Genomic DNA, 22335 nt, shown 5'->3' with positions numbered 1-22335 from the left:
ATTTGGCTATTAACGTGCATAAATTAAGTAGATGTGGAAAAAAATAAATAAAGAGATGTGGGTCTCATTTAGGAAAGTGCTAATGCCTAGGTCAAGTTTCTGGAAAGCAGGAGTGAATATAATGACTTGGGCCCTGGAACAGCTGCTAGGGTGTTGGGGTTATCTCTGCCCTCGTGACCCATTTAAAGGAAGGAAATGAATTGGAGATGTGACTTAGCAGTTTTCTTTCCCAACCCTCAGAGCTAACATATTTCTTGTGGATGGAGATGTAACTGGAATGTTAAAATTTTTTCCTCCTTTCTTTTGGGGGAATTATCCTTAGAATATATGTCAACGTTTTTTTGTTTGTTTGTTTTTTGGTTTTATGTTTGTAGATGAAGTACATTTGATATAGCCTCTTCTAGCTAAGCAAATATAAACATGCATATTATAAAGCTTAGTTTTGTCTATCTCTGGGAATGACAACATATTGTTAGGTAGGCCTTAGAATAGGTAGCTAATGCCAGAAAATATGACCCTCTGGCAAGCAAGGGTGGTAAGAATTAACCCATAATAAATGAGGCTAGCCATCTGTGGAAGGAACCTATCTTAACAGCATAACTCAAGGCTGTAACAGCATAACTCAAGGAGAGGGGTGTGAAGAACTGTTTTGTATCTTAATTCTGGTGGTGGTTACACAACTCTAGAGCTCCTAGAACTCAAATGAATTTTACAGTATGTAAATTTAAAATAAGTTTAAAAATATAAAAGAAACATACCCCAAAATGCTACTCTGCACATTAGTATAAAAAAAGTAACGGAGGATATTTGGAAAATACTAGTCAGGGCTAGCAGACTCCACCCTCTAATCAAGTCTTATCTTTGGAATGTATCCAATAATATGCATATGATTTATGAAGAGGGGAACTCAGTTACAAGTATTTGGTGATCTTAAATATTGATCTTTCCAAAGAGGAGACTTTGAATGTGGCAGATATATCAGCTTGTTTGTTTGTTTGTTTGTTTTGTTCTGTATGTTTTCTGAACATACAGAAATGTATATGTTATGGAGGTCGGCATGGTGCTTTAAATTACACTTCAAGGTCTAATTTTTGGCCCCAATTGCATATTCAGTAAATAATCTTCCATTACTTCTCCAACATTTTTGAAATGTTTGTTTACCATCAGTGGACAGGATCATTCTGGTCATTAGGGAAGATATTTCTCCCCCTTGTAAATCAATAGATTGGTATTGACATGCAGGTCCAAAGATAACTCTTGTGAATGAATCATTTCCTCTAAGAGTGATTAATGGAGTGATTTTATGAAATGGAACACATGAATGTCCAAACCCACAGACCCAATCCTGAGTCATGGCAGCCCCATCAGATGCCGCTATCCCATAAAGTCTACCTGAGCAGTCATCTGCCATCTGTCTTTTATACCTTACACTGGATATGAGCCAGACTGTCCCAAGATTGTACAGGACAGGAGGCAGAGAGAACCTCACCTAGTGGAGGCTTTATGGAGATGGACAGGTGAAACTCTCCTTTCTATCAAAGCTGGAAGAAAATGCATCACTTCTCTGACGTTTATCACATTTGTCTGTCTGACTCATTGAATACTAGTTCCTGTGTTGCTAGTCACCTTCCCTGTGGGTAGGTATCTTATATTTCTAACAATCTAGTTAGAAAGTCAGAAACTTGCCTGGTGTGTTAACTGTTGTTAGGATCCAGTAAATGTGTAGAAATTGATTTAATAAGTCCCACATTTTAGCTTGTTCTTGTTCCCTGGTCCCTATTCTTACCTGAAAGAAAGAATAACTGGTTGACCTGCCCTGTCCCAGTTCATCCTAGGCCAACTTCACATCAATACACTGCCAAGAACAACTCTGGTGAGGAAGGTGGTTTAGCTAAGGTATAGCAATGGCTAGGGTTTTGCTTTTCAGAAAGCATGGCCCTCTTTGCTTGCTGTGGGTACAGGATCCTTAGCCAGCGTAGGCCGTATTCCTTTGACCCAAAAGGTGGAATTCCAGTCCTGTTATACTGAAATAATTTGAGTGAATGTGGGAAGGCTCTGGAAACGCCCAGTGATCAAATGCCACCGAGCCTCTAAGGGAATGTGTCACCCTAGAGCAGAACATGCCCACGTTCTAGCAAACAATATCCCAACAAGGCAGGCCACCACAATTTCTCTCAGTCACTCCATAATTGCGAGTTCCCCCATGATCTGCTGGGCAAATGTCCATTAGTTTTGTGGAAATGCCCACCCTAATGGATCTTCAGTCTAACACTCTCCCCGCTGCACTATCTCGGCTGCCTGCCCACCCTAATGGGCAAAAGGATCTGTGACCTCACCCTTTCTTTTTATTTTTATGTAGAGAAAAATTCCTGCTCTATTTCTATCTTCTGACACATGATCACTTTTTATCCTGGATACCAGTTTTCACCTCATACTTTTTAGTTTAAGGTCTTCTGTTTCCTGTTGATTTTTCTACTGATTCTGCTCACTAAAAGCATTCTTGGAAAATACATAAATGTATTTATTTCCTCATGTACTTGTACCCCCAGCCTGTCTCTGGAAGGAAATACAAGAATCTAGTAAGACTGGTTGCCTCTGAGGAGGTAGACTATATGGCTAGTGGAGGAAGGCTTGGGAGTCCAGCACTCAAGTTACCCATTCAGGATGGACTGTTGCCGTCATAGTCTATAGACATGGAAAAGTGCCCTGTGGGTGTCGAAAGTTCTCTGGGTGGAAAGGAAACTTTTAATTATGTACCCTTTCAACTTATACTTTAGCAAACTGTGACTGACTTAGCTGCTCAAATACTTGCACTAAAAAAGAAAAATTCACATTGGCTTTCAAACAGCAAACATTCAGACAAAATTAGACTTGGGATCCCCTTCCTTTTGAGTGGTTAAGAACTCTCTGGAAGCATTTCTTTGGACTTCTCAAGTTTTCTGCCCAAGGTCTTTTGATGCCCCTGGCAAAGTTAATCCTGGTTTAGACTTTGGGCTTGCAGCTTTGGGACCCAGGGAAGTTAAGTGTAAGCAACCGCAAAGAGTCAGACATGGAGAAACCTCCCCAAAGGCATTCACTCGGGAAATTTCTTCAAGTGCTTTTGCTGTGCCTGCACTGTATGGGAGCCAGAGGATAATGTCTGATTTGCCAAAAGCTAACTTCGAGGAATTCATGGTCTGGGAGAAGAAACTGACAAACAGATGTGGAGAAAAAAATTCTAGGAGCTACAGTAGAGAATTCTTGAACTGGCAGGTTGATTTGCTGCATATGAGGGAACAAGAAGCAGAATGGCATTTCTTTGACATAAAATAATTTCTTTCAAGATATTCCTTTTTTTTTTTTATCATTAAAACTTCCATTAGAATAACAGAAAAACCAGATGGAAGAGTATCTGTGAGGGACGCCTGGGTGGCTCAGTTGGTTAAGCAGCTGCCTTCAGCTCAGGTCATGATCCCAGCGTCCTGGGATGGAGTCCCACATCGGGCTCCTTGCTCGGCAGGGAGCCTGCTTCTCCCTCTGCCTCTGCCTGCCATTCTGTCTGCCTGTGCTCGCTCTCTCTCCCTCTCTCTGACAAATAAATTAAAAATAAATCTTAAAAAAAAAAGAGTATCTATGAATGTGAGAGAAATGAAATCGCCCTTTTCCCCAACTAGTGCTCTAGTCTCCACTAGCAAAGTATCCTGTAGAACAGAGGAAGACTTTGGTGACTTGAAAATTGGGCTGACCTTTGATGAACTTCATTAAGAAAACTGGGAGTATATAAGACAAAAATACATTCAACCTTGGAAGTTCAGATTAAATGAGTTTGATATGAAGATTCACAGTAATTACAGAATCACACAAGGCAAATATGACTAATCCAGTTTCTTCAAGCTACCCATCCCTGAGTTTATCCTGGCTCCTTCCCCAGGGCTGAGAAGGAACTTTGGGATGCTAAGGATGAGACCCTTGGATTATCAGGTCCTCTCCCAGGGCACTAAGGTAATTAGGGTGCTTAAAATCTTCTTCCAGGGCAAAAGTCCAAGCCTATTTATGACACTGCACAATCATAAAATGGCAAAGCGCAAGCCTGCTCCAGCCCTCAGACAGAATTAGTCCCTCCTTCCTCTCAGCTCCCACAGTCGGTGCCCACACCTGTCACGCCGATTCCTCCCTGAGCACTGCAACAACCTGCTTGCCCACGTCACTGGGATCCCCTTGAGGGCTGGACTGATGCCTAAACTTCTCTGAGTCTTCACGGCCTTGTAAAATGACTGGTATTTACCAACAGTTTTAAGTGAGACATTTTCAAATCGCAGTAACTTTCTCGTCATAAAATGATCTTATTCTGTTCATTAGCACTAACTAGTAGATAAAACTACAAAAAAAGTCTGTGGAGTTCTTTCCTTGTGCTCTTTTCTTTCTACTTCCCATCTAACAAATAGACAATGCTTTTCTGTTGTTGTTTAGGATTAGTCATCGAAAGGAACATAATTGGGGCACCTGGGTGGCTCAGTGGGTTAAGCCGCTGCCTTTGGCTCAGGTCATGATCTCAGGGTCTTGGGATCGAGCCCCGCATCGGGCTCTCTGCTCAGCGGGGAGCCTGCTTCCCTCTCTCTCTCTCTCTGCCTGCCTCTCCATCTACTTGTGATTTCTCTCTGTCGAATAAATAAATAAAATCTTTAAAAAAAAAAAAAGGAACATAATTTATTTTCAGATGTGGTTCATCATGTTAATTAAGTGTTGTGCTTAGAGAATTGCCCTGAAAAGCAATGCTCACATTCCCAAGAAGGAGCACATTCATATCGGAATCCATAACTTCGAATCTAACTGGTCTCTTTTCCATACCTCAAGTGCTTATGACATTAAAATGTGATAATACTCCAAGATTTGTAATCACCTCCACGTGTCTCATTCTAGCATTCTTCTGTGACAGTTTCTCCCTTTAATATGTTCTCTCCCATAAATCCCCAATACTAACTTTATGTAAAAGATAAGGAAGAAAGGGAAGGAGGGAGGGCACCAAGAAGTCAGCTTGCCAACACCTTTCACATTGGCCATGCATTGTTGGGTGGTTGCTAGAAAATCTTGTTCACTGTTTCTTAGAAATGGCTGTTAGCCTCTCTCTTTGTTTCCATTCCCAGAGCAAGGACTGTAGTCTGGTTGCCCACTTCACTCCTAGGTTTCCTTCAACAGTTTCCATCCACTCTTCCAGACCATTTTTCTCCTTTTTTAAAGATTTTTTTTAAAGATTTCTTGAATACCAGAGTCAAATTAATCTCCTAAAAATTTGGCCCTTTTTCTTTTTTTTTAAACTCTTAAATACAATTTGTATTTTTTTTTTATTATGTTAGTCACCATACAGTACATCCTTAGTTTCTGATGCAGTGTCCCATGATTCATTATTTGCGTATAACAGTGCTCCATTCAGTACGTGCCCCCCTTAATACCCATCACTGGGCCAACCCATCCTCTATCCCCTTCCTCTCTAAAACCCTCAGTTTGTTTTCTGGAGTCTGTAATCTCTCCTGGTTCATCTCCCGGTCTGACTTCCTTCCCTTCGTTTTTCCTTTCCTTCTCCTAATGTCCTCCATGCTGCTGGATACCCAACTTTTGCATCAACATGGATGGAACTGGAAGAGATTATGCTAAGTGAAATAAGTCAAGCAGAGAAAGTCAGTTATCATATGGTTTCACTTATTTGTGGAACATAAGGAATAGCTTGAGGACATCAGGAAAACTCGTCTCTTTTTCTAAGACAGCTCTCTGTTAAGGAACCAACAACAATAGTGTATAGATATTGCTATACATAGTTTGTAGAGCTTGCTAATTGCTGCTCCTATATCCATTCCTCCTTCTACCTTTAGGATTTGAACCTAGATTTTGCTTGTGGTGACTATGTGCCCAGCCGAAGTGCTAGCCTTTTCAGCATCCCTTGAGGTAGGGGTTGTCTGGTGCCACAGTTCTGGCCAATGAGATGTAAGCAGTGGGGGGCTAGGGATTTCTGAGAAAGCTCTTGCATTCCTAACACAGAAACCACCTGCTTTATCTTTTCCTTTTTTAATTCTTTCTTTCTGGAATGTGGATATGAGGTTGGAAGTGCAGCAGTCATATCACAACCATGAAACAAAGTTAATGACAACGTATAGTAGAGGGGAAGAGAGCAGTTGCCAGTATGAAACTGCAGTGATCCTCTTGGTGCTGGTCTTCTGGTTATTTGGCAAAACAAATCCTTTACTTCATTAGGAAAATGTATGCAGTGTTCTGTGTCTACAACTAAACAAAATCCCTACCTGTTACACAGGGCAATGTAAACTTTGCTCCCTGACATTCAAAGCAAATGTGAACTCCTCTCCCTGACTTTCAGGTCCTTTAAAACAGATCCAACTGATTTCTTCTTCTCATGAAAACCCTCTCAGCACCAAGGAGCAAACTGATTTCTATCTCCCGGCTTTTGTTTAGACTGGTCAGCCTCCCAGGAATATTCTTTCCATTGATCAATCCCATAGTTCCAGGCTTCCTCCCAGAAACTTTTCCACCCTAACCCTTATGCCCAGTTATCTTTTCGTCCTTTCTTTCTCTTTCTTTCTTTTTCTTTTTTTTTTTTAAGTTTTTAAAATTAATTTGAGAGAGAGTGCCTGTGAGTGGAGGGGTGTGGGGCAAGGGGAGGAGAGAGAGAATCTCAGGCAGACTCCAGTGAGCGTGGAACCCACTCAGACTCTATCTCAGGACCCTGAGATCATAACCTGAGCCAAAAACAAGAATCAGATGCTTAACCCTCTGAGCCACCCAGGTAGCCCTTCCTTCTTTCAAATCTTATTGTATCACCCCACTGAACCCTGGGTTAAATACAGTGTTTGTTTGGGATTTTTGGGGGGTGTTTTTTTGTTTTTTGTTTGTTGTTTGTTTGTTTGTTTCTTTTTTTTCTTTACTTCACTCTGGTTGCTTCACACATAGGTTTTGTTTTCCCATAAGCTCCTTTCAGCCTGAGATTCATACCCGTCTGTCTCCCATTGTGCCTTGCATGGTACTAATTGCCATGAAGTTACTTGGTAGAGAACTGTTGCCTGGTTAAGATTCTTACTATGCACTGCTATAGCTGCTTTTTGAAATACATTTGTTTGTGGCTTTATGAGGACATGTGAATTTAGGTTGTATTTCCATCTAGGAAGAGATACCTGCATTCCCATGTTTACAGCAGCATTATTCACAATAGCCAAGAGATGGAAACAATCCAAATGTCTGTCAATGGATGAATAAATCAAGAAAAGTATATGTACTGGAATATTATTCAGCCTTAAAAAGGAAGGAATCCTGGCATTTGTGACAGTATGAATGGAGCTGGAGGGCATTCTACTAAGTGAAATAAACTAGACAGAGAAAGATAAATATTGCATGGCATCCCTTATATGTGGAATCTAAAAAAAAAAAAAAGTCGAATCCCCGAGAAACAGAATGTTGAGAAGTAGGTGCCAGAGGCATGGGTGTGGGGGAAATGGAGGCTGGTAAAAGGGGTATATAATTTCAGTTATATGATGAAAAATCTGAGGATCAAATGTAAAACATGGTGACTCTAGTTGATAACACCATACTATATACTTGAAATTTGTTAAAAGGGTAGAACTTAAAAGTCCTCTCCCCTCCAACAAAAAAGTGGTAAATATGTGGGGTGATGCATGTGTTACTTAACTAGTTGGAGGGGATCCTTTCACAATGTATAGGCGTATCGAGTCATCACGTTGTTTAAAGATCTTACAATTTTATTTGCCAGTTATACCTCAGAAAAGCTGGGGGGAAAATGAGGAATTCTCTTCAAAGATACAAGTCAAGAAATTGCAATGACTTTTTTATTTCATATATTAATCTTTTTAAAAAAATTTAATTAGCGAAACAAAAATGATGGGGAACATGAAATAATCATCTCTTTTGGGAAAGACCTTGGAGAAAATGCCCACAGGACCCATTTATAAGTGTCTGTGAGTTGCTTTGGGGCACTCTGAGGAGTCTCAGTGTTGCTTGGTAGAAACTCCACCAGGCAGTCTTGATAGAAAAGGACAGAGTCCAAGCTTATGAGCAGTGATGCCCAGGCTTGCAGGTCTCAAAGGATACCTTGGGGACCTCAGGGGCTCAGGAGTGATTGCCAGGTTACCTCCACAAATTGACCTCTGATAAATATGTTGCCCACCTCAGGCAAGGCAACATGGGGGTGAGGAGAGAAGGGATTCTCCTGCAAAGAAGTATATGACACAGTGCCTTTCCTCCAGGAGCTTGCCACCTAGCTGAGGAAACGAGCTGGAGATTGTAGGATCACAGACTGTCTGAGTTGGGGGGTACCTAAAAGGTCTAAAATGTCAGCCACGTTATAAGTCTCTTAACCGTTCATAAAGGTGTTTAGATAGAGCTGATACTGTCTAGCTTAGTAGTGAACTGAATGAGATAATATATCTTGTAGAGTGCCAGCACATAGTAAATGTCATTCAGTCTCTTTCTTTTCTGTTTCTAGTCATTGCAATTTCTTGACTAGAGATTGCTATTCAATAAGACACACTTCCGCTGATGTTTTAAGGTATTTGGAGGACGTATCTTTGAAGAGAATTCCTCATTTTTACAAGTCAGCAAATTATGTTCGGTAAGGATGCTGGTGATAAGATACCACCCAATTAATAGTGGGTGAAAGGGAAAGAGGGAGGGGGCATGCTGGCATACTGAGGAGAAGGCACGCCCTGTGGGGCTGCTTCTGGTTACAGTGATTGATCTGGGCTGTCCAGTGAGGGTCTCGCATGGTGCATCAGTCTATGGAAACTGGGCTCAGGAGATACAGGGACACTAACTGTCACTTCCTGAACAAGAAGTAGACGTCTAACCACAACCCTGTCACTACCCCGAGAGCTAACAGAGCTTACCACAAGCAAAGCAGCAGAGTAGGACCCCACAGGGATGATGCCCTGACCATTTTAAAGTTGCATCATCTCCCATCCTCCAACTCTTGCACGGTGCCATGCTTTATTTTCCCAGTGGCAGTCAGAAGAAGTCTTTGCCATTCATTTATTTGTTCTTTGTCTTACTCCACTAGACCATAGGCTCCGTGAGACCAGGTCTTTGCCTGTTCTATTCACAGTTGTACCCACCGAGAAGAGTACCCTGCACATAGTTGGTTAGTACATGGGAATCACTTGAGAACTTTTAAATGCACAGAACCCACCCACCCCGATGCCTGAACACAATGTCATGCCTAGACCCCTCTCCAGATCTAACTTATATCAGGATCTGGGGGTGGGAACCAGGCATTAGTCTATTTTAAGAGCTTTATAGGGGATTCTCACAGCTATCCAAGATTAAGAACTACTGCAGGGAGGCATGCCATAAAGCTGTGTTATCTATCTATCTATCTATCTATCTATCATAAAGCAGAAACTCTATGATAAGGGAAAGGTGATGGGGCCTAGGGTGGCAGAAGAAGGATTCTGATGGAAGAAGCTCTGTGACATGCAGTCATCCTTCCCTATCTTCCACACAATCAGGCTACTAGGGGTGGGATACAGGGGTGATGAGATTCTTCTCTGTGACAAGGCTGAATTGATGAGGCACAGCTCAGGCAATAGCCATTGTGGGGTCCAAGTAATCCACAAAGGGAAGCATCCTGGGCGGGTCATGCTGTACCTGGTGCTCGTGGGTTACCACCCATGGATCATTTGAGGGCATGTGAGTCTCAAACTAGAGAACATTCCCCACCTTTTTTTCTCCTCCCAAGCCCCAACCTACCCCAACCTGCTTAGTCACCTGCTGGGAAGCTGGGCTGCAGATCTGGTCCCTCATAGGGATGGCTCGTCTTGGCTCTTCTAACCTGCAAAACTTGACAATGCGGAAGAGAGTACAAGAAGGTTTTCTCCCTGCATGACTGATACTTGTGAAAGGTTGAGCTGTGGGATTTTTTCTTTCTCACTTCTCTCTTGGAAATCACCTCCATATGCTCATTGGACTGTAGGATAAGACTTCTTCTTTACATTGAGAAAGCATTTCCCATTATATTTAGGAAGCAAAGTGAGTTGCTGTTTTTTCAGCTTCCTTAGTGGCTTTTAATGCCATTTGTCAAGCTTGATTGTCTTTGATAAAAGAAAATCTTTTCATTTTCAGTGAGTGACTAAAGGCAAGGTCTTCCCTGTACATTGGTTGATTATTCACATCTTTTAGAATATCTTGCTCGTGTTTGTAGAAAGAAATAGCTGATACTACTGACATTAAATTCCATAAAAAGGCCTCATCCAGGTCCCCCCCTCCCCCAGATAGGATATGCAGACTATCGGAAAATATTCAATGACACTAATCCAAATGTCTATATTAAGTGTGAAGGAAAGGTAGAGTGTGCATTTAATATCCCAGAAGCTGAGCTATTGGCACTGAAATGGCTGCTTTTAAGAAAGCTACTGCGGCAAGAAGAGGTGACTATTTTAGGTGCTGTTGATATATGCAGTGGGCCTAGGGGCTTTGCAACTGAAGTTGAACAAACAGGTTTTTGTCCCTGGGTCAGGATGCTTTACTCAAGGGACTTTGCTATCAATCAGTGGTATTATTAGTAAAATAGTAACTATCATTAACCAAGGACTCAGCACATGCAAGGCTTTGACATGGATTATCTCATTCAATCACTATTATTACTATCCCTATTTTACAGAAGAGGAATTTAAGGCACAATAAGTGTAAATTATTTGTTAAGGTCACATAGCCTGAAAGTAGCAGCTCTTAGCCAGGAATTGATAAACTTTTACTTCGAGGGTCAAAGAGCAAATAATCTTGGCTTTGTGAAGCCTACAGTCTCTGTTGCAACTATTCAGCTCTGTCCTTGTAATGAAAGCAGCCATCATAGCCACATCAACAAACGGGAGTGGGGCTGTGTTCCAATAAGACTTTGTATACAAAAACAGGTGATGGGCTAGACTTGGCCTGGGGGCTGCAGTTTGCCAACTCCTACTCTTAACCATGACACTGAGCTCTCTCTTGAGGGCTGTTGCTGAACTCTTGTTCTAACAACCCTCTTTCAAGATCCTTTACATTTACATATGCGCTATTGCAAACGCTAATCAAGCCAACTTATACAATGGCCTACTGGGCAAATAATTGAGCTTTTTGATGAACCATAATCCTCAATGCCAGCAGCACTGAAAGTGTTAAGATAGGGGAGGACTTTTAGCTGAGCAGGGTTATAAACCACACACGGACTCTTCAGAGGAAAGCCCCCAAGTGCATCTTAGCTCTCAGGAGACTGGAAGCTGGCACAGTAGAGGAGACGTTAGGTTCTTGTGGCACCCACTCTCTGCCAGGCACAGTGCAGGGGCTCTTCATGCTCTGCCTTTCCTGAGAGGGTCTTTATATATTACTCCTTCCATGCAAGTTTCAAGGTGGCCCTCAAAACCACACAGCCCCAACAAGACAGAAGACTGAAGGAGATGGAGCATTATGTAACTTCATCCTCACATCAATCCTGCCAGACCATTATTCTGTTCCAGAGATGAGAACTAGAAGCTCAGAGGGAAGCCACTTGCCTGAGGCCAAAGAGCAAATAACTGGCTGAGTTGGCATTTCCTCCTAGATGTACCCCCTCTCTTTGCCTGTACACCCACTGGCCACGCTGCTCATTTATAGCAGACCACATACCTCACCTTGCTTCAGAACTCAATCACACACTCACGTAAGTTTGGAAAGTCAGTTATATTTGGTATTCTATTTACTTCTAGTCTGTAGAAGAGGAAGAGGAAACCTCGACGTGCCCTACCTGCTTCACATACTTGTTGCCATAAGCCAATAAGGTCGAGCATCTAAAGGATACTTGCAAAGGGCGGAACGCTCATTGGATGTGCAGCAGTGGCATCTGTCAGGGACCTGGTCATAGCCGTGGTGAGGCAGGTCCCTTCACCTCCTCACCACATTGCTGGCCACTGAAAGTATTCCCCTGCACCCAGGGGACCCTGGCCACGGAATCATTCAGATTGCTCAAGTCTGGGAAGGAATTAGCCCCTAAAAAAATCCCCTGAAATCAACCCAAAGCTCAGGAACCAGGAAAAGGTTACAGAAGTAGTCATCCAGTTTCTGGTCACATAAGTGATTCTTTGGAGCACACATGACACATGAGTGTCATTGCTGTCCCTCCTCACCCTGCATTCACCCTACTTCTACTCCTTTATTTTCACAATGACTTTTTTCTCCTCAGGATGAGGGTAAATCCAACCATATCTTCCAGACTGATCCCCTGCCCAGTTGTTTCAAGAACATGGTAGGGAAGGATTGTACCAGCTTCATTCAAAGCCTGAAGCTCCAGCTCACAGGGAAGAGGGCTTTCATGTGCCTTATAACTGTAACCTTTTAAAGCCCTTGGTAAAAAAACAAAAAACAAAAACAAAAACAAAAAAACAAAAAACAACAAAAAAAAAACAGACCAACCTAGAAAAGTTTGAATAGTTTGATTATATAAGGAAAAAAAAATCCAGTATGTCAAAAATCACATAAAATTGACGCACCTGGATGACTCAGGTCATGATCCTAGAATCCTGGGATCAAGCCCTGCATCAGGCTCCCTGCTCAGCTCCTCTCCCCACCCTACCACCCGTACTCTCTCTCAAATAAATAAAATCTTATTTAAAAAATTAAAAATGCAATAGCAGACTGGAAAAATAATTGCAGCATATGACAGAGAAACAGTATCATTTGATATCTAAGAGCCTCCACAGATCAGTCAGAAATGTGACTACTTAAAGTAGAAAATTGGGCAAAAGCCATCAAAAGGGAATGCACATGAACAGTTCAAAAGACAGATCTAAAAAAAAATTTTTTTTTGGCTACTTTCAAGTAACACTAGACCTCCAATTCTCATGGAATTGCCAGTAATGGAATTGTTTTGACAAAACATACATATCTGCCATTCATAAGTTGTGTGTGTGTGTGCACAGGTGTGTAATCTCTGTGTAAGCCACACCTGCCTGAGGCAGTTGAGATGACAGAATAGAGAATAGTACCAGAGAGAAGGATTGGACTGAGTTTCAGATTTAAAATTTATGAAAACACCATATATAAATACAACTAAGATTTCAAGACTGAGAATTTGGACAAAGGGAGAAAGAAAAAGGTGTATAATTAGGGAGGAAGATGGAAGCAGCCTCACAACTCCTGTTTTGCAACGATATCTGGAATGAAGTGTACAAGGCCCTAGTCTCATCTAAGGCTGCAGTCACACAGGAAGAAAATCCATTCATTAAACTGAATCATCCTAATGTAAATGGCATTTCATGAGGAGTGACAACAACCAAAGTATGAAGGACATTTTCCAAATCACTGTAAAATTGTGAAGAAATAGCTGAATCTAAACTGAGCAAGAACTGTGCAACAAATTGATGAGGTGGTGAAGAAAAAGCCAGTTAAGATACTGACAGGCTTACTCTGAGAGTCTGAATGCTACAAGACTGAATCTGGAAGATTCTGGCTAAAGACTATTTCCTTGGAAGGGTTAGCCAAAGAAAGAATCCTTTGATGGGCTTTGCCATAGGTTGTTGTCTGGTTTTTTGGAGCTTTCTGACTTTGAGTGGTTAGGAGTTACTTTGGTTTTAGTTAATCAGTCTGTCTCTGTCTCTCTCCCCTTCTCCCTCCATCTCCATTACCAGCAACAGGCAGGCTGATTCTGTTAGATTATTAACCTTCTCTGGCTTTCTAATGAAAAGGGTACATTTGATAGATAGCACCATTTAATGGAGTATTTGGGAAATAATTCCTTCAAGTTTTCATCTCCATTCATGCTGATTGAAGAAATGCAAGAAATGCTGGAGCTAACTTAACATGGAACTCTTTGGTTGAGTGAATATGTAGTGAGTAAATAACAAAACAACTTTCTGCTTACCATCTGGTAAGAGATAACTCATGTGAATTCCATTTAATAACACAATAGGAGTAAATTCGATCTAGAGTTTAGGGAATTGCCTATAATTTCTGAAACCTTTGTTTTGTTTAGAATAAAAGACTATTTTGTAGGGATTGATGGAAAATTCAGTGTGACTGGAGAATGCCTCTGCCTGAGAACTTTTTTTTTCTTTTTCTTTCTTTCTTTCTTTTTTTTTTTTTTTAAGAGAGGGAGGGGGAGAGAGAATATCTGAAGCTAGGGTCTATGCCCAGCACAGAGCCTGACAGGGGTGGTCCATGTCACTACCCTGAGATCATGATGAGCTAAAGTCAAGAGCCAGATGCTCAAACAACTGAGCCACCCAGGTACCCCTCTGCCTGGGGGATTTTGAGGGAGAATCAAGCAAGCCACACTTCAGGAGTGTTAGTTGGTAGGTCCTATTCTAAAGAAGAAGTATAGGAAATTTTTTATTTCCTACATCTCTCTTTTTTTTTTTTTTTAAGATTTTATTTGACAGAGAGAGATCACAAGTGGGCAGAGAGGCAGAGAGAGAGAGAGGAGGAAGCAGGCTCCCTGCAGAGCAGAGAGTCTGATGTGGGACTTGATCCCAGTACCCTGAGATCATGACCCGAGTCAAAGGCAGAGGCTCAACCCACTGAGCCACCCAGGTGCCCCGGTAGGTCCTATTCTAAAAGAAATGAGCCCTGGGCCAATTCACATCTTGTGAACTTCATGAGAAGAAAGAATATATGGGATATTCACATATGTGGACAGTCTCAGTTTGACGGGTGAGTCAGCTCTCTGGGTGCTGTCTCGCCTGCGGGCAAATGACAGGCATAATTTAAGGCCCACAGAACGTTGTTGATAGCAGAAGAATAAGAAGAAAGTCATGGGAGCAGTTGAGTTAAGCTCACTATTGACCAAGATGAATTAAGAGACAAAATGTGTTAACACCACAATTAGATGAAGGTGAGTAACTCTACACGATATATTTTTAATGATCTTTATATAATATGAATTCATTACCATCATAAAATTTAATACTGACATGCTTAAAGAAGAACAGGAAACTGTTACTATTTTGATTTGTTTCTTGAAAGTCTTTTATATGAATGAATGTTTTCTTTTCCAACACTATTTACTGTACATCTCTATGCAGTATACAAATAACCCTGCAGTAGATAACTTTATACATAAATCTTGTTTGACTACCATTTCCTTAGATTAGCGTCTCTAGAAATAGAATTACTGAGTCAAAGGATATGAATTTTCAGACTTCAGTACATATTGCTAAATTGATTTCCAGAAAGTTCACTTAAATTTATACAAAAACTACTCATTTCCTTCAAAGCATCTTTTCACCTGCTGTAGATCCTTTCATTTTCCACCTGAAATTAAATAAAATGCTAAACTTGACCCAACATTTTTATAATAGAAATGAAAAATAATTCCAGGTTTATTGAGAGAATTATTTTGTGATATTGTGGTAACTTATACCAAGATGGTTCTCAAGTTGCAAAAAAACAAAAACAACAAACAAAAACAACCTTTCATACCCGTTATTACATTTAGTTCCCACAAAAACCCCATGAGATGAAGAGAATTCATTGTAGAATGTTTCAATCATGGGAGAGGATTTCAGGCATCATCTTGTTCAGATTATATTAATGTTTCCATGTGATAGAGGCAAAGGGAGAATATGAGTCTTAAAGTTCTAGAGCCCAAGTGTCTATAATCTCAGTTCATATATGACTTCCTACTGGATGACCTTGACTCTCTACTGGCTCCTGTAAGCCTTTGTCATTCCCAACTTCCTCCCTTCCTGTACTTTTTTGTCAATCTGTTGGGAAGTATACCACTCAGTCTCTCCCTGTATTAGGGATTTGGGAGTAACTGGAAATCTAGACTCAGACTCCTAAGCAGAGAGAGAGAGCAATCTGGAAATGAGCATTTATCTGTGATGTGTATGATGACTTAAAAAAGAAGTGTATGGATGAAAATGAGCCAGTGGAGTTGAGGTAGTCAGGTCTGAACTTGGAGTAAACTTGATGAACCAAAGTGGTCAAGGGAAGCTTCATAAAAACAAGTCTAGGGCTCCAGGCTTGACATATTTCACCACCAGATTGTTCTGACCGTGAGGACTGTGGAATGCCAGAGTGTGCTTACCCAGGGGGAATCATGTCCATGAATAAGTCCTACCTGCTCATGTGACTTAGGCAGCAGTGAATTCTGTCAACAGATAGGACAAATCTTCAGTGAAAACTGTCAAGTCTTCTTTTACCCCAAAGACTTGGATACTCTTTGCAGATTATCATCTGGTTAATGCACTACAGGACTGTAATAAATTGCTTAGAAGTTAAAACACCATTCTGCTGATGTTTGGCTCTCCAGCAGTCTACCATGGCCTCTGGTCAACAGTTGCCTTATTTTATTTAGAAACATCTCAGTAGTATTTCCATTTTGGGGGGTGTGAAATTTTAATTCAAAGAAACCATTTCTTAAAATGCTTGACATTTAAGAAAATCTGGCACAGTACTGCTCCACTGAAGCCAAGTATCCCATGTGTGGAGAGTAGCATGGCTGAGCGTCTTACGGGTGCCAAATTTTCCTTAAAATTAACATTTGTGCCATATGTTGGTACCCTAAACTCAATACTCCTTTGGCTGATGAAAATGCAAAAGGAAAACATTCTCAGACTGAGTCCTGTTCTCTTCCTTTGTATATCATTTTATGTAGACATTAGCAGTGATATTCCTTTGGGCGTGAAAATGAGCACCTGCTCTGTGGTTCTTGGTGAGAGGTCAAGCACCCAAAGGCTTGGAGGCAGGAAGATCCAAGCTTAGCAGTCAAGGGTGCCTGAAGGCAGCATATCTGCAAGGTAGTCCTATGTTCTCAGTTTATTATTCAGCTCCTCACACTGTCTTGGGCAAGAACTTGGAAGTAGACTCTAGCTTCCTCATCTCCCATCACGATGTTCAAGAGGGCTGAGTGGACAGGAGGTAGCCAGAAATCTTGCGTGGAATTTAGAGAGAGTGTTACACCAGAACTTTACAAAATGCCCAGGCATTTTTGTAACAAGTGACCCATACTCATACATCCCCCTTTGTGGGTCTTAGGTGTTATGTCTTCTGGCCTCTGAGGCTCCATGTCCTCTGAGTTCCTTCCTCTGCTCCTACCTATCCCTGTCACATGCAGCCTCCATGAAGCCAGGAAGAGGTGATAGTCTTTATGCCCATGGGCCAAGCGTCTGTACCATTCCGGGTTTGCAATGTCCTTTGTCTATATGATTTATCACTATGCTCCCTGAGCCCCTATGTGGCTGAGGCAGAGTCTGGAGCTCTCCTTGACACAGAAGACACAGGCTTTGCTTATCAATGTTGATCCTAAATCTGTACCAAAGTGTAGGATGAACCGGTGAAGTCTTGTTAACAGCAAAAATATCAGAGATTTAAACTACGATGAGGATTCGGGGCCCTTAAACATATGGCTTTATTCCATTGCAGTATTAAATAAGAATCATGTATTCTCAGTGCTTAGGTAAGCTTTTGCATCTGTACTATGAGGCATACACAGTATTTAAGGGGAATGTTTGAAAATCTTACCTCAAGTAAGACCTCAGAAAGTCTGGAAATCTTTAGGAAAAGAAAAAGTGCACTATAAAAGTAGAGAGTATAGTACAATGAATCCCATGTGAATCTCACACCAAATTTCAGTTACAACAAATCTTATTTCATCTAAACCCCACCTTCTCCCCTGCCTCCTAATTAAGATGATTTTGAAGTAGATCCATGACAACATATTATTTCCTCTATAAATATATTTTAGGAGGTATCTCTTAAACATAAGGATTTTTTCTTAAAATATAGCCACAGTGCTATATATAATATCTAAAACATCATAAGTTTCCTTAATCATTAAATATCCAGTTAGTATTCATATTTCCTAAGAAAATCTAACTTTTTTTGCCTTAGAATGAAAACTATTATTGGAGTTTTGTCTGCTTACTATTGAACTAGCTTATTTCCCACCTTCAGCTATCATAGAAGAATTTAGAAGTTTGGAAGGAAAGATTTCTGTGGGAAATGAGAATTAGAATAAAGAGGAGGAAAAACTATTTGGACTTCCTTCACAGGGAGTCAGTGATTGTTAAGACCAGAAAGGCTGATACATACTATCCAGTCCCACTGTGGTTCCTTTCTGTACACTGAGGCATGGAAAAGAAAACCAGCTTCCTTGAATTCATATAGTTAGTTAATTGCAAATTATTTGATTTTGAAATTGAAGAAGCTCTACATAAAATATTACTTGCCTTTTAAAAAAAAGATTTTATTTATTTATATGACACACACACATGCACACACACACACACACAACACCCAAGTAGGGAGAGAGGCAAGCAGACGGCAGAGGGAGAGTCAGGCTCCTCGCTGAGCAAGGAGCCCATCGTGGGGCTCGATCCCAGGACCCTGGGATTCTGACCAGAGCCGAAGGCAGACACTTAACCGACTGAGCCACCCAGGTTCCCCTACTTGCCTTTTTAAATTACTGTAGAAGGACTTATATTTTCAGTGTTTTGTGTGTGGTTTTTAAGATCTGTGTGGCCTCTTCGGTGGTTTAGAGCTATGTGGTCCAGTTCAGTACTCACCAGCCATGTGTGATGTGGCTTTTGAGCACATGAAATATGGCTAATCCAAATATAGACATGCTATATGTGTAGAAGCACACTGGATTTTAAAAATTTAGTTAAAAAAAAAAAAGTACCTCACTAGTGATTATTCTGTTGGTTACCTGTCTCAGTATTTTTTTTTTTTTAATTTACTGGGTTAAATAAAATAGGTTATTCAAATTAATTTCATCTGGGTTTTTTCTCTTTAAATATAGCTACTCATAAATACAAGATCACATTTGGGGCTTGTATCATATTATGTTTCTTTTGGACAATGCTGGCTTAGAGACCTTGTTGTTGGTGCAGGACTATATTAATTCATTATACAAGCAGGCCAGGACAGGGCTAGGGACAATCATCTGTCTCATCCTCTCTTTCTGGTAAGCCTAGACACTAAATCATCCTATGGTAAACACTTTTTAAAAAAATATTTAAAGAAAAATAGATTTTCCGGGGCGCCTGGGTGGCTCAGTGGTTAAGCCGCTGCCTTCGGCTCAGGTCATGATCCCAGGGTCCTAGGATCGAGCCCCGCATCGGGCTCTCTGCTCAGCAGGGAGCCTGCTTCCTCCTCTCTCTCTCTGCCTGCCTCTCTGCCTACTTACGATCTCTGTCTGTCAAATAAATAAATAAAATCTTTTAAAAAATAAAAAAAAATAAAAAAAAAATAAAAAAAAATAAAAAAAATAAATAAAAAAAAATTAAAAAAATAAAAAAAAAATAGATTTTCCAGCTTGCCTTAGGGCTTGGTCTAATATAAGTAGGTGACTTCTACAAATAGGAGAGTCTTACCCCCACTGGTACAGGTATTTGAAACAAAGAACTGGGAACATGCCTCTTGGCCCAACCAAACCCTGGTCTACTTTCTAAATAGCTCTCAGATCTTGATCTTTCTTCTCATCAGGACCTCCCAGCTCTCTCCCAGGTCCACAGGAGCACCAAGCACCGACTCACCTGAGCTGCTGCATTTGTCTCGTACTTGGCCTTCCGCATCACTCTCACTCCACTCAGCAAGCACGTAGCACCATCATTCCCCTACTTGAAGGTTTCCAGCTATTTCCCATTGATTTCAGGCTGAGGATCAAAATCTGAACATGGCCCACAAGCCCAACAGTCTGACCCTGTCCATTTCTCCAGCTTCATTTTGCTCACGTTCCCCAAGCTCTCTGCATTTTACTCACTTTGACCTTCTCTCAGTTCCTCATCCATACTGTGCTCCCCCTCCCTCCAGAACCACTGTGCATTCCATTCCCATGGCCTGGGACACTCTTCCCCTCCCTCTGCCATCTTTGTCTGGTTGGCACGTGCTATTCAGATCCCAGTAAAGCATTCTTTCTTTAGCGCTTCCTGACCAGGGCAGATAAACCTTTTTTTTTTTTAAAGATGTTATTTATTCCTTTGACAGAGAGAGACAGCAGGAGAGGGAACACAAGCAGGGGGAGTGTGAGAGGGAGAAGCAGGTTGCCTGTGGAGCAGGCAGCCCAATGCAGGGCTTGATCAGAGGACCCCAGGATCATGTTCTGAGCGGAAGGCAGATGCCTAATAACTGAGCCACCCAGATGACCCCAGATAAACTAATTTTGACACCTAGTGTACATTAGAGTGGTCATTTTACATTTACGTGTGTGTGATTATTCACTTAACATCTGACCCTCTTTGTAAACTGTTTGCTCTGTAAGGGCAGTCACCCCATTCACATTTACTGCTATATCCCAACACAATGCTTATAGCACATAAATAGGCCCTCAATTAACGTGAAGGAAAAAAAAACAAAAGGCAAGGGGGTTGAACCAACAAGAATCCTGCCTCTTCTTCCTTTACTGGAAGGGAAGAAGGCACACCATTCATAACCATTCCTTCACAGCTCACTGACATAGTCCTGGACAGACCTCCTGAGTGCCCAAGTATATGGATTACCAAATACTGTGGGTTCTGTTTTCAATGTCCATGCAGATTCCAGCCGTTTCTCACCACCTGGACTGCCCCTACCATCGCCCTTGCCAAACAGCCTTCTTCCAGGAACTTTGGCTGAAATATAATTTAAAGATTTAAAAATAAATCTTGGTTAAGATTTATTTATTTATTTTTAGAGAGAAAGGGCAGGGGAAGGGGCAGAAAGAGAGAGAAATCCCAGGGACCTGGGATTGAGTCCCACATCCAGCTCCCTGCTCAGCAGGGAATCTGCTTCTCTCCTTCCCCTCAGCCTCTCCCCCTTGCTACTGCTCTCCCTCTCTCTCTCTCAAATAAGTAAATAAAATCTTAAAAAAAAAAAAAAAAAGAAAGAAAGAAAGAGGAAGAGGAGGGATGGGGATAAGGGAGAAGAGGACCTTGAAACAAACGGTCTCTGGGAACAAAGAGAAGCCAGCACAGCCAAGACAGCAAGTTACAAATATGGCTTTTAAAAAAGCACATGGGGAGAACTGAAAACTAATTTATTAAGTCAGTTGCTAAAGAATAACATTTGTATGGATTATATTTCCTTATCCATTAAAAAAAAAAGCAAAGTGCCTTGTCTGAAGCACAGCTAGCGAGAGTCTTAGCAATTATTTAACCTTGCTGGTTTCTGAGCCATAAAACATGAACTCAAGTTCTGCTCAGCCTAACAGCATATGCAGTTTGCAGAACTCTTTGAAGACTGAGTGCAGTTGAAGTATTCCGTATTATTAAATAAAATGCCTATTTGGGAAGGGAACTCTCCATTAGCGTTGTGTGTGCCTAAACGAGTAGTCAACACCTGGTAGAGTTGGAAGTCAAAAGTTTTTTGACATAAGGGACCCTGGCACTGGTCACTTAAAATAGAAAATAAAAGAACAAAGAAGCAAGCCCAGGCGGTGACAAATGGCAGGCAGCAGTAAGGCATTGGCTTGGTTCAGAGAGAGATTCCTGAGCTAAAGAAGGCCTCATTTACTGGAATGGAAAAATATAGGGCCAGGAAATTGCTCAGAGGTCTTCTGTCTCTTCCTGTGCACATGGAGACACACCGTGCTACTGTTTTGGATCCGAATCTCAGTTTTGGAAATAGCCTGAGTTGTGTCCTTGGAAAATGAGAGGGTTGTATGGTGTATTTGTATGTGATGAAGGAGGGGGAGGAGCAGAGGATGTTGGGAGGAGACATTTAGATGCTCTCTGGAACCAGACCTTTACCTTGGGCCTCACAGACAGTTACCAGAGCGATGCTGGGAAAGTAGGCAGATGATCCTGCCTGAGGGAACCTCCAAGATTCCTGAACCAGCTCCCAAGGTAGGGCCAAGTCAGCCTGCTGACAACAAAGGCCCCTGCTGCACGTTCTCACTAGCTGGCTGATTTCAAGGCTGCCTATTTCTCAGCATGGGCGGGTTCTTGGTTTTTCATTCAGCAAACATGCATCAACCGATTCCAGCAGACAGTTTTAGGCACTGGGGGTATTTCAGGAAACAAAAGACGAACATCTCTGTGCTTATGGAGCTTGTGTTCTAGTGGATGGAAATGGACACTGAATAAAATCTATAAGTTGTGTTAAAAGGTATGGAGAATTTCAAAGCAGGAAAAGAGAGTGAACAGGGAGTACGAGGGCTGGGGGGTGGGGACACAGGGTTAGGATAGCCTCAGTGAAAAGGTGGTACCGCACAAAAACTCGAAGGAAGCAAAAGAGAGATCCATGTAGATATCTGGGGAAGAGCTCTCCAGGCAGAAAGAGAAGCAAGTGCGAGGTCCGGAGGTGGGAGACTGCTTTCTGTGTGTGGGAAACAACCAGACGCCAGGGGGGTTGGAGTAGAGTAAGCAATGGAGGGTGTGATAGGGTATGTGGGGAGGGGGATAACTGCCTCATGGA

General features: G+C 41.6%; 1 protein-coding gene across 4 annotated transcripts in view; it reads right to left on the bottom strand.

The window, feature by feature from the left end:
* The window catches only part of ZNF366 (zinc finger protein 366), a 69313-nt gene that overhangs the window by 27243 nt on the left and 19735 nt on the right, over positions 1–22335 (bottom strand). The window contains exon 1 of one of the 4 annotated variants that reach the window (XM_082722923.1): positions 19479–20111. The exons of the other annotated variants lie outside the window; for them this stretch is intronic. The gene's annotated coding sequence lies outside the window, so the exon portion shown is untranslated. Of the gene's footprint in view, positions 1–19478; positions 20112–22335 lie in introns of those variants that run through there. 4 annotated transcript variants of the gene reach the window in all.

Source organism: Mustela nivalis (assembly GCF_964662115.1).
Source record: "Mustela nivalis genome assembly, chromosome: 3".
In the NCBI taxonomy this organism is placed as follows: domain Eukaryota; kingdom Metazoa; phylum Chordata; class Mammalia; order Carnivora; family Mustelidae; genus Mustela; species Mustela nivalis.
The sequence above is the reverse complement of the archived record's forward strand: the minus strand, read 5'-3'. Positions and strand labels throughout refer to the sequence as shown.